Here is a 12491-nt window from a genome sequence, read left to right as displayed (position 1 = left end):
AAAAACTATATAAAAACGTCTTTCTTTGCACTGATGGTCTCGTTTGCTGTTAAAGGTCATTTATGATTATCAGAGGAAACATGAGGCTGTTTAAAAGATATTTAAATGTTACTCGTAGCTGCTTTAAGGTAGCCTTACAAAGCTACGCTCAGGGTGGGGCAAATGTCTTCTAATTTACTAAATGGTTGATGAATGATATAATATATCTGCTTTGATTTCATAGTATCAATGCTAATTGATTCACACATTCACTGTTTTTTATAGACCTTAAGCAACCGTTATTGAATCCAAAGGATAATAATAATACAATTTGTATGCTCAATGTAAGATGTCATTTATGTAAGTGAAAGAAAAATACATTTCTCAAATATTTTTAAAAAGGGGAAAATAATTAAATGTCCAATGTAGATCAATAAATAAGCAATATATTATCAGATCGCTGTAAAATGTACTGTTGCTGTAACTGTGACGCCTGTTTTATTCGCTGACCTGAATGGCTGCTCCTGGCTCGAGGCCCTCACTAGCTATCACTCTCCAGGGCTAAGAGGATAATGTGTTAGCTGATATCTTAGCTCACTGTGGTGCTGAAATGGGAAAAGGGGGAGTTTGAGGAGGTAATGATGGACCACTTTGGTTTCTCCTGAGAAATAGGAATGCATGCTCAATCGTAGAGGATCCTGACTAAACTAAGACCTGGGTAAACCCAGAAGCAAATGCAACAGTTTCCTGAACACCTCCATAATTAATATTACAGTATATCTGTTTTTTCTTTTGTTCTATCATATCGAGACATGTAATTACTGTAATATGATTTTGTTAGAAATTAGACACATTGTCTGCTTTGGGTTTTTGGGAAAATATTGACCATGTTTTGATTGTCTGATATGAGCCCAAGAAACATAACTTAAGCACACTGCCTGTGCAGGGTGAAATGAGTGTGGATTCAGTGCCAGGCAAGGGTCCTCTTTCTCTCCTCACACTGAGCCTCTCCAGTCATGGATCACAGAGCTGGAGAAGCAGCTAATAGCTCTTTCTAGCTGAGCCTGTGCTAAATACTCCCTCCACTAAAATGATTCCTCTGGGAATCAATGGGCCCATTCTTTTGTGAGCTGTAGTTTTCTTGATGGTCCCAACCTCAATGTGAAACATAAGACAGCAATGGGGAAAACATAAAACATAATACTTGTGTGACCAGCTTGTCATTGGCTCTTTGGTAGCTGTGCTAAGAATTTTGCCCAAGATAGTAGATTGAGTGAGGGAGAGGCTAGTGAGGGTAACAGGCTCTCCACAGATCAAATTGCAGCACTGATGCATAGCAAAGGAGAGGCATTCAGCGGATATCACTGTAAATATTTTGGGTGCCTTTTTAACAGAAATATCAACATGCCATATTTAATTCCAAAGTAATGATTACGCCACCCTAGTGTCGTTGCTCTATGAATGACTGGTCAGCAAACCAGTCAATCAGTTTGGTTCAGACAATATCTCAACAACAATTAAATGAATGGCCTTGAATGTTGACATGGTCCCCAAGGGATGCATTTTAATTACTTTGGTGATCCCTTCATCTTTCTTCTAGTACTAGCAGTGTGTCAAAGTTTTCACTTATCCTGTAAAATATCACAAAAATTTACCAGATGGATTTGAAACAAACCTTTGTACAGACTTTTAGTTCCTCAAGAATAGATCCTACTGACTGATGTTTTTGGACTGAAATGTCTCAGCAACTGTTGGAATACCATGATTTTTTTCATACAGTCATTATCACCCCATGAACAGGGATGAACTCTGTTGATGCCATCACTTCCTCTATAGCGCACCGGCTGTAGACTCTTTGTCTGAAGTAGATCAATATTTTTTTTAAATACAAATTGGCAAGTACTTGCTATGAAACACACCCGCTGAGGTTAATTTTATAGCAAATTTACTTTTATTTTGCAGTGTGGTCAGCAACAGCACCTTGAAACCAGGGATCAAATATGAACCACAGTCTTTCTGTCTGTATCCCATTTTTTGATCGAGCTCCACAAAAATGTCAAACATCTAAAATGAAGTGAATCATTTAGTGGAAAAACAAGCATCTCTATTTCAGCCCTTTATAATGCTCATCGTGTATTTTTCCTTTTTAATCTTCCAGTAATCGTTTCTTTCAGTAAACCACAAGGATCACTACCCTTCACCCAGAGAGTTTAGCCTAGCCCTTGACCACAACATCTCCGCTGTCTCGCCACAATAACCTGGTATTGGATACTTTCTCACCCATAACTCACAACTGCCAGGATTTCTAGGGTCTTTGGCTTCCGAAATCAATTATTGCCGATCTGCTCAGACTTTCCTAGCTGATGACAGGAGCCGCCTTTGTATATAAACAAATCTAAATTCTAAGAAACGTCATCAGTTAAGCAAAAAGAGGCTAAGTAAAAGCCTCAGAGTAATTGTGAATCACATATTAAATATAAAGAAATGCATGATGATGTAACAGCAAAATCAGGCATTAATATTATCTCAAGAGAATGCAAAACTCGTGCGGAGTGGCACAGTACAAATTAAGCAGATTTAGACTCAAGTGTTCACGGCAGACCAGCAGAGTAAAGTACCCAAATCAGCTTAATGTGGCTAAGCCTAAATATTTATAAAATCAGTTTTAATAGCCTACACCCCTGGCTGTACCATCCTGTCCAGTGTCACTATGGTTAAAAACTGGAATATTGTGACTTTAGATGTCAAATGTGAACTTCTATTGATCAGATCCACCATTAAGACAAACTGTTTTTCTTTTCTTTCTTGATGAAAATAATCAAATAAGTGGTTGTACCAGACCAGGTATGAAGACTTACTTTTGGTCATGGCAAGTGTCTCAATGTAGTCTGCCACAATGTGCCAGACCTCACTTCAGCTTGTCTATTTAGTTACTATTACTGAGCCTTTGTTTGTACCTTAGTGGAAGCTGATATCAGTTGTAAGAGGAGCTTGTTGCTACAAGAGAGTCTCAGCAAAGGTCAAACATGGTGCTTTGTTTTTTCTAGGATTCCTTTGGGATGCAGAGTAGGTAACTTTAAGGCCTTTAACCTGTAGACAATAAGGAGTAAAAGCAACCCTGCCAGTTGGTTAATTAGAGACAAACACGTCTTTATGGACCTGCCAGATTGGAAAGCGTAAACAATTCAAAACAATAGCTGGATGGAGGAGGAGATAAGAAAAAAATACTGGATGTGGAAAAAGACTGAACTTTCTGGATCTTCATCATCATACAGTCCAAAGTCAAGAGCATACAGTTAATGGAACAGTTTTGTTTTTACAGTCAAACTGTAATTAAAATATTTTTTGTTGTTGAGAAACATCAGTAGGGGAGACCGGGTATGGTCGTAACACAGGGATAGTTGTAACACCACCAATTCCACTAATCAGGGACAAGATATGAGCCTTGTGACAGTTTCAATCTCCTCAGACTGTCTTTACGATCACACATGGAAATGTTTCATTTGTTGGCGCCATTTCTCCCGGAGTTACAAGAGAAATCCACATTCTGAGATAAGAAAGTAGAGGAGACCGGGTATGGTTATAAAACATTTTCTTCAGCACCTAAGACTACCATTTTTCTGGACATGTAGGAAAAGTATCCATATTTGTCTACTAAAAGTGGCAACCATTTAAATTTCCTCAACCATATCACAAGGGGGGGCGCCCTTAAAAAAACATATCACGGAATTTGTGAGATTATGACAAATACAATGTGTACCGTTGTTACAACCTACCCCACTACCGGGTATACAAAGTGCAAAAAAACAATGGGACTCAATTTGATATGCCCATTTTAATTAGATATGCCCATTTATTGATAAGCATAAACACATAGATTCACCCAAAAAATATTCTTAAACTGTATTGTTAATGAAGAGAGTGACATGCATCATGTGTGTGTGTGCTCCTCAAAGTAACCGGATGTGCACATCTCTACTTTAATCTGAATTTTCTCTACTTGAATCTTAATTTTTCCAATTTGAATTTTGAAAACTTGAATTTTAGAACTTTTATTTGTATGTATCATTTCAAATATTAATTGATTCAGATTCAAGTATAATTAATTCAAATTCAAATATATTAATATTCTAGTGTATAAATTCAAATTCAAGTATCAATAATTCAAATGCAAGTTGATCAATTCATATTCAAGTTGAACAATTTGAATTCAAGTTCTAGTGACACAAATCTCTGCCCATCGGAGATACACCATTATCTACTAGAGAAACTATAGTTTTGCCTGATATAACTCATAGAACTTTATATACATTGGTAAAAGTACTAGAAAAAAAAGTTACTTTCTTATCTCAGAATTTGGATATATCGTGTCCCTGATTGGTGGAATTGGTGGTGTTACAACTCGCCCCTTGTTACGACCATACCTGGTCTCCCCTAATTTTTTTTTATTAAATTTTTCTTTTACCATTTACCATTGTAGATAAAGTTCTATGAGTTATATCAGGCAACACTATAGTTCCTCTAGTAAAGAATGGTGTATCTCTCCCTTGCTAAAGTCAAAGCACCATGCTAATACAGCTAGCTAAACATGGATAACAGTGGCGGGGTAGGTGAAAAACAATTGTGAAAGTACATTGAATACAAAGTATACTGCCTCCTATGACGTGATCGAGGAGCTGCCTGCTCTGTCGTGTAATGTGCGGCAAGCCATTTTTTTATTTTCCGGCAAGCAGTTTATTATTAAGATTATGCACATAACGTTATCGGGCACACAAAGCCTACCATACGCATATCAAAATCAAAATAAAGCTAGCTCTTTCTCTTCCACTTCTCTCTTAATTTCAATTCAACAAGCTTTATTGGCATGAATGCAATAAAACAATTTAGCCAAAGCATCAAATAATACATAAAAAGTGGGCTCATGTATAGCTAAATAATTGTGATTACTAATGTTTCATTTATTTTTATCAAATAGGTTACTTTAATGATGAAAATGTGTCATATTATTTCAGAAAATAGTACTAGACAGGACACATCCATTTAAAATGGATTTTAGTGCTTATTCGATTTAATATTGATATTTTTAAAATTGAAAATCCATGTTTTTTAGATTTCAGATCATGTGAACCAGTGTTTCCAAAATATTCAAGTAAATAGTCATTTACTACACAGGAGACATAGGGAAATTAATTAGATTTAGCCTCTTAATTATCCTCACAAAGTATACCAGATTATTTAATTTAACTGTAAAAAGGTACAACATTTTCTCCCGCGTAATGACCCTGGCCCAGACCCCCCTAGAATGTTTGCAGCCTCCCCCACAATCTCTTAAAATGATGTTGGAAACACTACCTATTATTAACCATGTTGATGTTGATTTTATTCTTATTGCAGTACATCCTCCCTGTTGGCACTAAGTCCTTCAGATAGAGCATACTAGAGGTTCATGGGAAGTGCAAAAAGACACAAACACTGTAGTCTTCTCTAGATGCCAGGCAGTAGGCAATGCCATAATAAAACAAATACCTCTTGTTTTATTTATTTAATAGGCCTACATTTTCCATTTGGGGCAAGTATGTTTTATTATTGGGCAAGTAAAGCGCAAGTGGCTTAAAAAACTTAATGTCTAGGCCTGTCTATGGTACATAATCAACATTACGTGTTTCAATTCATTAAACCTGTGTCCTTTATTCATGTAGGTCATGTTGTTCCTTTTCATGATAATGTGGATATTGACTGTGCTATTTGAACAAATTAAAAAAAGAGCTACCTTCCACATTTGCCACAGCAGAGGGAATTCCTTGTTCCATAAAACTAAACCTGTGTCAACTGGTCCATTATACAGTATTCTGAAGGTGTGGCTGTATGTATGCTGCCCAAGTCAAGAGAACACTGACCCCAACAATTTGGCCTCATACTTTGAACAGCATCTTTAAACGTATACCTTATCTAGAACACTGTTGCCTACTGTGGGATGGCAAAAAGCCAAGAACAATGACTTTTCCTCAATTTCCTCTTTACTGTATTTAGATAAGTGAGTGTATGGGATGTAACTTATTTGTCAGCCACGTCATGTGGAATGTTAAGTGCAGTGTATCAGAAAACATCAAGGAATGCAGTGAGCCTCAGGGTACCCGTAAAAATTAATGATCCAGATTGACTTCGGCACAAAACAAAGAGAGGAGAGAATGGGCTACTGTACGAAAACGGTCACAGTTCAGGTTCCTGTGTGTTTTACAATCTGCTAAACCATAATGTTTCACTTGTTTAAAAATAGCAGGTTTTACGTTGTGGATGTGGCGTCAGATTGGGAAGAATCTGGGCACCTGCAAAGAAAATAGAAACTACTTTTTTTTTTAAAGATATTTTTTGGAATTTTTTATGCTTTATTGATTGTGAGAAGAGACAGGGGTGAAATGGGGCAGAGAGGGGAGTGACATGCAGAGGACGACCGCGGGCGGGAATCGAACCCGGATCTGCTGCTGGGCCCGGCCCGGGGGGACGCCCTACCCACTGAGCTAAGGGCGCCCCCAAATGGAAACTACTTTGACCTCTAAATACTTTTTTCTTGAGACATATGTGAATTTTAAAATACGGCCACTAGATTACAATGGCCCTCATTTACTAATAAATGCATGTAAATGTTCTTACTTGACGCAAAAATAAAAAAATGAGTACAAAACTTTTTTCTTTTTATTAATGAACAACTGCAATGAAATCACAACACTTGCAAGGAAATAGCAAGGAAAACTTTGTTTATAAAAATAATCTAAACAGTTAATATTTGGATTAGGGCTGTCAAGCGATTACAAAAATTAATCTAATTAATTACAGGCTCTGTGATTAATTAATCTAAATTAATCGCATACTTATATGACACTTTTATGCCTGTTTATAAACAACTGTAGGCCTATAGGCTACCGTTCGTCCGACTTTTTGGACAGCCAATAGCTACTTTCCTTACTGAAGAGTTGGCAACACTGCTCGCTCGCGCTCTCTCTCTCTCTCCCTCCCCGTCTCTCGTAACTTCTGTCTCCTCTAAAAAACAAGCAGGCTAAATTACGACTGTCTATCTCCCACAACAGACAACGCTGCACTGCCACAGGTGCGGTGCGCATAGCCTATGCCGACTCATTCACCGTCCTACTCATAGCCAAAAATATTGACACACACACACACACACACACACACACACACACACACACAAAGGAGGAAAAAAGACAGGCATATGCTAGGAAGAGTGAGAGGGGGCGGGTGTCGATCGCAGCTAGCAAACAAAAGTGAGCACCCACTAAATCAATAATGCACAGACACTGCGGAGAATAACATAAGACGTATTCCTACCTTCATGCTTATGTGCCCGGAGCAGCCCATAAAACGTCCATAGAGCCCTCTCTGCTTCTTTCTTCCTACTCTTTAATCCCGTGCGGGCCGTGTGCGCAAGCTACAGGTGCAGCTCCGCTATCGTCTCACCTCTTTTGCACCGGGTCAAAGGGCACTATAGAGGTGCGATTAATCTGCGTTAATTTTTTTAATCGCGTTAATTTTTCTGTGATTAATTAATCGAAATTAACGCGTTTGTCTACTGCATCCGGCCAAGATTTTTAGTGTTGAAAACAGCATCCTATTTGGGCGATTCTGACCCATAATCCAGTGCAAACCTGAAGTGACATCACATCAATGGAGCCTCCATATGAAAACAAACGGAGGTAAGATCAAGGCGCAATGTTATGATGAAATAAATAAGTAAAAGTATGTCCCAAATGTATGCCTACTGCACCCTAACTAGATTCTTTTTTCGTCAGATTAAGTATGTCAAATAGAAAAAAGAAAGAGTATGCGATTCGGAACGCAGGGAATGTCTTCAGCCAGCAACTAGTGACATGGCCTTTATGTCACATTACCACCCTCCTCTCCTGCAGTGACAATGTATGGCAGTCGTGATAGGTGATCCGCTGTGACATTCTCCTTGCCTGCTTTGTGTCAATCACAGAACTTGAAAGGTTGGAGCTCCAGGTACCACCTTGTTACCCTGGCATTCCGATCTTTCATTGTCTGAATCCAGGTAAGGTCTCTTTGGTCCGTCTGGAGGTCAAACTCCCGCCCCAGCAGATAGTACCTCAGGCTGTCCAATGCCCACTTAATGGCAAGGCATTCCTTTTCGATGGTGGAATCACTGGTTTACGGGCCAACTTGCATGTAAGGTTTGTCAAGGGAGCTGCCAGGGTGGCAAACTGAGGGATGAAACGACGGTACCAGCCTACCAAGCCAAGAAACGACCAGACCTGCGTCTTGGTACGAGGTCTTGGGCTTTTCTGGATGGCCTCCACTTTGTCCACCTGAGGCCGGACTTCGCCTCTCCCCAGCCGATAACCAAGGTAATGCGTTTCCTGCTTGGCCCACTCACATTTCTGCAAGTTGAGTGTAAGTCCTGCTGCATTGATTGCACCTACGACTCCGCAAAGGTGCTCCTGGTGCTCCTCCTATGTCAGGCTGAAGATGACCACATCATCCAGATATGCGGCACTGCAGTCCTCACAGCCTTGAAGCACGTTGTCCATAAGCCACTGGAACGTGGCTGGATCTCCATGCAGGCCAAATGGCATTACAGTGAACTGGAAGAGGCCTGGTGGGGTCCTGAAGGCAGTGAGGGGTCTGGACTGGATTTACAGGGAGACCTTTGAAGAGAGTTACTACCTCTGTGATTGAAAGCCCCACCTCTGCTGCTGGTCCAGACTGAAACTGCTGGGTTTTGGGTTTGGCTTCTTCTGCAAACCTCTGCAGCGGTGCGTCTTCCTCTAAAGAGACGGCTGTCTCCCAATCATCCTCATCCTTTCCAAGGGGGTTCCGGTTTTGTGAAAGTAGTCCAGTTATTTTCTTAAAGCAAAGCTCAACTTTGCGACTGGCCATCCCACCACTGCCAACAAATGTTACAAAGAGTCGGGTTCATTGACTTCAAAAAAGGATTACGAGATGGCTTAAGTTGCAAAAAGAATTTAGGTGCTTTTATTTCCAAAATAGGAGTAATAAGATACAAAGACTGGATGTCAACGATCATGATTCCTAAAAAAGAAATACCCAAAACATGTGATATGTTGTGAATTTGCAGAAAGTTTTGAAAAATCCAGGATGCCTGAGAGCCTTACTGCATCATTCTATTATAGTTGATTCTTTAGGAACCTGAATGTTGTCTTTTCCTTCACAGAAAAAAAAATATTTCAACTATAAAATGATGCAGAAAAGGCACAGATAGATGAAAATCCACCAGAATGCAGGAAATTAAGTGTTTGATGCTCAAAAATTTATGGGGGAGTACCCCCATACCTCCTACCTTTAATCTGTCCCCCAAAATGTTGAAATGAAACCTAGCCTATGACCCTGTACGCAGGTTGTATACAATATATTCATAGATATGTTGTGTTTACTTTTTGGATTAAAAAGAAGACATGTCAGTAAACTCAATGTCGGCCCTTAAGGCCTTTGCACACCGGGCGCGTTTTATTCGTGCGATTAATCCGTTTATTAACAAACGTATACAGAGTCAATACACGCTTCCACAGCGCCGTCATTTCGCATCACGAATTTGCGTTTTTTATTTTTTCGAACTGAGTTCGATTTTTCTGGGACGTCGCTTCTAAAGTGGGACGCGACAAAATTCACATTTCAAAACATTCGCTTTTACGTTGCGTTTATTCGCGTCGCGCCCGGTGTGCAAAGGCCTTTAGTGTGATTATCATTTCATCATAGAGTGGCCCTTTGTGAAAATGAGTTTGGCACCCCTGATATGGTTAATGTAAGGTCTGTCTCACTATTATTTATTTTACTCTGAAATGACTAGCATGGAACTTTAGATGTCTTGGGATAAGCAGCATAGCAGTCAGGTAGCTATCTAAATAATTACCTTCCTATTTTGTTTATTTAGGTAAAGCATTATGAAGAAAATGGAGAGGGGGTTGTAGCCGATTCAGTGGTCTGTACACTGACCATGGTCTCTGCCACAGACCACTGTGTGCCACCACCAGGGGGTGCTGGAGGTACTGGTACGGACCACTCAGCCAGTGGCACGGACCAGTCAGCGACCACATACAACTGGTCATGACCACTAGGAACCAGTGGTCATTGCCACTATGGGCGCTAAAGCAAGTGGCACGGACCAGACAGTGACTGCTCACTGGTCTCACTTTCTCTTCAACATGGCTGTAATAGCAATGATTTTAAACATAGAGATCCATTGACTCTGCATTTATTTCATTATTGTAGCACTCTCTGATTTGTTTATAGCATAACTGAGGAAGAAGTTTACATTTTTTTTTTAAATAAATAAAAAAGTCAGATATTTTATTGCAATTAACTTATGCTGTAGGCTACTCTGACGCTTGGGCACACACACACACACACACACACACACACACACACACACACAGTGGCGCAAAAAGTGGGTATGTGGCACATAGAAGTAGAATGATTGCGGCGGGATGAAAAAAGCTTTTCAAAGTGGTTGAAAAAATAAATAGCCTACATGGAGTTTGCCAACCGTTATTTTATATGACCGATTGTATTGATTTATGCGCACACTGATTAACGGCCGCGACTCGCGGATTGTCACTGTAGTTTTTAACATGTCACCTTAATAATGTTTATGTTTAATAATGGTTGAGCCATGCAAGCTAGTTTTTCATCTACAGTCCTTTGATATTTGTCCAGAAATTGGCGGTTACCTGCTTATTATTATTTGACAGGACAACTTGGGTAATGGTGGCGACATTGCTACATAATGAAGTTATGCTGTCCTAACCACACAGACGGTACAAACACTGGAAATACCCCATATAACACAAATAACCTAAACATGTGCATATGCCATCAATTTAACAATGATCCGCTTCAACATTAAAACTCCCACAATCCTTTGCTCTCACATCAGCGTATTTTCAAAAGCAACTGCTCCCCCCAGTCGCTGCAATCTGATTATACTTGGATAACATCAGCAGCATTCCCTTATTGCTGAATAAAATGTCAAATTATATTAATATTGGGTCATCCATGGTAGGCATACTACATTGATCAAGATTCGAGATACGAGAGTAGCGTGCGTGAGTGCTGTGAGTGTGTGTGTGCGTGTGCGCCCAAGCGACAGGGTGCAGCATAAGCTAATGTACTGTAAAGTGAGTGATAACCGAAAATAAAGTAACCAGCTTCTCAAGAATAAATGGGCTCATCATTCCGTCCAACTACCGGTAAAAGTAACTGGGTGTTACCCCCGAAAGAACATCGGTCTTGGTGCAGGAAAGGTGTAACAACGTGTTCCTTGACTAAAAAACACTGGTGTATATAAATAAAATATCTGACATTTTATTTATTTATTTAAACTTCTTCCTCAGTTATGCTATAAACAAATCAGAGAGTGCTACAATAATGAAATAAATGCAGAGTCAATGGATCTCTCTGTTTAAAAGCATTGCCATTACAGCCATGTACAGAGATGAAGAGAAAGTGAGACCAGTGAGCAGCCACTGTCTGGTCCGTGCCAGTAGCTTGAGCGCCCCTAGAGGCAATGACCACTGGTCCCTAGTGGTCATGACCAGTTGTATGTGGTCGCTGAGTGGTCCGTGCCACTAGCTGAGTGGTCCGTGCTACCTGCTTGAGCGCCCCTAGTGGTAATGACCAGTGGTATGTGGTCTCTGACTGGTCCGTGCCAGAGTAGCATGTGTGAGTGCCGTCAGTTAATGAGTGTGTGTGTGTGTGTGTGTGTGCGAGTGCTGTCAGTTAATGAGTGAGTGAGTGTGTGTGTGTGCGTGTGTGTGTGTGTGTGTGTGTGTGTGCCCAAGCGTCAGAGTACAGCATAAGCTAATTACAAAAAAAATCTGACTTTATTTTTATTTTATTTGTTTAAACTTCTTCTTCAGTTATGCTATAAACAAATCAGAGAGTGCTACAATAATGAAATAAATGCAGAGTCAATGGATCTCTATGTTTAAAAGCATTGCTATTACAGTCATGTTGAAGAGAAAGTGAGACCAGTGAGCAGTCACTGTCTGGTCCGTGCCACTAGCTTTAGCGCCCCTAGTGGCATTGACCACTGGTCCCTAGTGGTCATGACCAGTTGTATGTGGTCGCTGACTGGTCTGTGCCACTAGCTGAGTGGTCCGTGCCACTAGCTCAGTGGTCCGTACCAGTACCTCCAGCGCACTATCCTATTCCCTCTTGGGCTAAGCCCCGGATGTTTCAGAAACCTAGAAACGCCCCTGATCTACATAGATAAATCCCGGAAATTTGAACAAGTGAATCGCGACCGGCTGCCTTAGTGTTTAGCGCTCTGCACAGCCACCCTAGACGGTCAGCAGGGAATACTTCTAAATGCATGTAAGTCATTATTTGACACTTTAGTATGGTTAAACATGACTATAAAACATTATAACATTGTGTATAGGCCATACAAGTTGAAAAAGCATAATAGGTGATCTTTAATAACCTTGTTGAGTTGCTAAAAATGTATGTTGAGACCATTTGTG

This window comes from Ammodytes marinus (genome assembly GCF_949987685.1).
Source record: "Ammodytes marinus genome assembly, chromosome: 9".
NCBI lineage: Eukaryota > Metazoa > Chordata > Actinopteri > Uranoscopiformes > Ammodytidae > Ammodytes > Ammodytes marinus.
Note: the sequence above shows the minus strand (reverse complement) of the source record.